Source organism: Mus caroli, unplaced genomic scaffold (assembly GCF_978045245.1).
Source record: "Mus caroli unplaced genomic scaffold, Mus_caroli_1 scaffold_10, whole genome shotgun sequence".
Lineage (NCBI taxonomy): Eukaryota > Metazoa > Chordata > Mammalia > Rodentia > Muridae > Mus > Mus caroli.
Genome location: NW_028227265.1, coordinates 123,923,622 through 123,927,535, shown reverse-complemented (window position 1 = coordinate 123,927,535; position 3,914 = coordinate 123,923,622). Strand labels below are relative to the sequence as shown.

Genomic DNA, 3,914 nt, shown 5'->3' with positions numbered 1-3,914 from the left:
ATGTCTTTCCTATCAAAATAAGATGTATTGAGTCAAAGTGACATAAGAAACCCTCTTTGCCTTAAATTACTATTTGTGAGATATTTGAGCACAATGAGTAAAGACCTAATATAAATAGTTTATCAAATCACCAGACACAGAAATGCTTTTGTCAAGCTCATGATAGTTCTGTACAGACTAGTGCAGGATAAAGGAGTGGTTGGAAAGCATGTACATGATTCAGCAAGAGAGCACATTTGAGGATGGTAGCATGCATTCAGCAGGTATAATATAATGTTAAAGTTAAAAGTATCTTATAGTTACAAAATATGTCACTTTTACAACTGACACACATGTAGGGTAAGAGGAAAACTGTTATCTTTAAGGACTATTACTCTAAACATAGTAGTTAAGACAAGCAGACAATCATAATAAATCATTTTGATGTTCTAAGTGATATTTTGCACTGACTTTTATAGATTAACCTTCTGTGACCTTTCACAAACAGCCATGGCTCTAATTGTTATTAGTTTCACTGCCATTAGCCCTTGACACTGTGATTCTTTCTATTATATGGGGTTTTCTTTGTCAAAGCTTTGGATCTTCATGCAATCTGTTGTCCTGGTACAACATAAACTTGCATGAAGATTTCTGATAATAAGAAAGATGAGGTTTTCCTAGATTTCCTGCTTTGTCAATAATTCTTAACTTCTCATTTATCTGGCTATTACTTTTGACATTATTCACAGGGACTTTTAGTTGACTGGTTTTCCATTAGATGATTTAGAGATTAGGGTCCTGCCTCCCTCTGATAGTGAGTGGATAGATAAGGAACAGCCTGAGCACTCCCCCTGTGTCGTAAGAGTAGCACTGATGATTATCAACAGTGAAGTATTTAGAGTAACATTTGGGTAAAAGCTTTCTACCTTCGTGAGTTTCCTGAAACATCAGTTCAATGGATGGGTCTCTAAGATAACCACAGAACTGAGAGTTAATAGAGAATCTAGTCATTAAGTTATCTCATATATCATGAGAAAGCACATTCAGACAATTCAGACAATCAACATATTGAAATGACTGAATATGGATATGCCTTGAGTTGGTGGCATTTAAACAATTGCTAGGGCCTATCTGTTGTATTCCTATTGCCCTACCAAACCTGACCACCTATTTCCTTTCTACTACTACCTTCTAAAAGTTCAGTATGGACTTCTGTTCAATAATTGAAGACATAGAACTCTATTTCCTTCTTTGAAACTCACATTTGAGTCAATGAAAGGCATTTTTCTAGGATATTACTTCAGTTTCAAATTATGGTTAGAATGTGTTACATTTGTTCAGACGCATCTGATGACTCCTCTTTCATGTGTGTATCTGAAAGGAATCTTATAAAGGGAATAGGCCATGCATTCTTTAATTGGGTCAAAGATAAATGTGAATGATGGTGACTTGCTTAACTAGTGAGGGACAGTTGAAAGCATCACTAGCTGAAGGATTATGTTTATCAATAACAACCAAATAAACCTGGGTGGAAAGACTGAAGACTGATGTTCTTTTTCTTTTTCTTTTTCTTTTTCTTTTTCTTTTTCTTTTTCTTTTTCTTTTTCTTTTTCCTTTTCCTTTTCCGTTTCTTTTTCTTTTTTTTCTTTTCTTTTTTCTATCTTTCTTTCTTTCATTCTTTCTTTCTGTTTTTTGGGTTTTTTTGTTTTTGTTTTTGTTTTTGTTTTGCTAAAAGTGTACAATAGATGCTTTTGGAAAATGTTGAAAGCAGCTGAATCAGAAGAACTGATTTATGAAATCTATCCATACTACCTAGCATGTTGGAAAGCATCTTGTTCTATATAACAAGACTTCCTCTAATAATAATAGCAAAGGCAAAGCCAAATGATTGAGTTTCAAGTTTTGAATGATGGATCTAAATGTGACTACAGAATGTCCAGCTGTGTAGGCTCATATAAGGAGGGCTGAGGGTTTGATGAGTAGGTTCAAATGAAATATAAAAATCAAAGATATAAGGAAAAATTACAAATGCTGCACAAAAATAGTAGATTATCCAGGTGAGAAGAAAGGAACACATTTAGGATGTGTTACAAATAGACATCAGAAGAGTAAAGAGGGAAGTTGCCTATGATATTGAAGCATCATCTTTCGCAACAATTTATGTGTAAAAATAATTAAAGAATGAGAGATCATAAAGTTGAGACAGAGTTGGGAGGCCATGGGATGCACTGGAGGGAGAAAGTGTGGGATAAAAATGATGCCTTTATAGTACTCACTATTAAAATTTTCCAAAAATATCAATAAATAAATATTAAAAATAACTATTGAAATGAAGGGCTAGAAAGTTAAATTGTGCTTTTTTCTGTGCTATCTGGGAACGAGTCCTTATGGCTTTGTTCTTGATTTCCATTGTAACTTAAAGGGAAACTTACACAATGTCCGGAGCCCTTGATGTCGTGCAGATGAAGGAGGAAGAGGTCCTCAAATTTCTTGTTGTAGGAACCCACTTAGGTGGCGCCAACTTTGACTTTCAGATGGAGCAGTACATCTACTAAAGGAAATGTGATGGTGTATCTACATCATAAATCTGAAGAGGACCTGGGAGAAGCTGTTGCTCGCAGCTGGAGGTATTGTTGCCATTGAGAACCTTGTTGATGTCAATGTAATCTCCAGGAACATTGGCCAGTGAGTTGTGCTGAAGTTTGCTGCTGCCACAGGAACCACTCCAATTGCTGACTGCTTCTCACCTGGGACCTTCACTAACCAGATCCAAGCAGCCTTCAGGGAGCCACAGCTACTAGTGGTGACCGATCCCAGGGCTGACCACCAGCCCCTCACAGAGGCCTCTTATGTCAACCTGTGTGGGGAGCAGGTGTGGCATCAGTCCCAAGAAGGCGCCAGGGACTGCAGCTAAGTCGTATGACTTGCACCTGACTTCCTCATATAAACCACAAACATCATGAGAGCTGTGCAGGTGTACCAGGTTACTGGCGAAGCCATTTTGGTGGAGATATGCCCCTGCTGCCCTGATTAGCTGAAGCTGCGTATCTGGTGAGGTGATGTGGCCTGCTGTGCATGGATGGGAACTGATAGTATAAAAGAGTGAGAGGCCCAGGGCTCAGAGTCTTTCACCTACACAGTCAATGCGCAGCCCAATAAACGTGTGCAGAAGGATCCTATTGTGGTGTCTTTCTTGCTGGCGAGTCAGGCGTCCCACAAACCTGCCCACCATTGCTCTGTGTAACACAGATTCTCCCATGTGCTATGTGGACATTGCCATCCCATGTAACAACAAAGGAGCTCACTCAGTGGGTCTGATGTGGTGGGTGCTGGCCAGGGAAGTACTCAGCATGTGAGATACTATCTCCTGTTTAGCACCCATGGGAGGTTATGCCTGATCTTTACTTTTACGGAGATCCAGAAGAGATTGAGAAGGGGGAGCAGGCTGCTGCTGAGAAGGTTGTGACCAAAAAGGAATTCCAGGGTGAATGGACTGCACCAGCTCCTGAGTTCACTGCTGCTCAGCCTGAGGTGGCCTGAGGGTTGCAGGTACCCTCTGTGCCCATCCAGCAGTTCCCCACAGAAGACTGGAGTGTGCACCCAGCCACTGAGGACTGATCAGCAGCTCCCAAAGTGCAGGACACTGAGTGTGTCGAAGCCACCACTGAGAGGTCCTGAGCTGCACTACAGACACCTGAGCAAAGAGGAAAAAAGTAGAAGGAAAAAAAAAGTTTCTAAAAGCTGAAAAAAAAAAAGGAAAGAATGTTTTGACTGTTAATTTAGACATGAGGTAGTCTAGGCTATAACAGTGGAAGGGGGTAGGTGTCATAGAATAAGAGGATACTTTTAGTCTAGGAAGTTATTAGATGTGAATGCTATTGGGTAAAAGCCTTTTTGTTATGGTCACTTCCCAGGCTGAGTCATGTGCAGAGAGA

At 39.8% G+C, this 3,914-nt stretch overlaps 1 pseudogene; it reads left to right on the top strand.

Annotated features, from left to right (window-relative positions):
• The first annotated feature begins 2,414 nt into the window (after window positions 1-2,414).
• On the top strand, window positions 2,415-3,657 carry LOC110300417 (small ribosomal subunit protein uS2-like; annotated as a pseudogene).
• The last annotated feature ends 257 nt before the right edge of the window (window positions 3,658-3,914 follow it).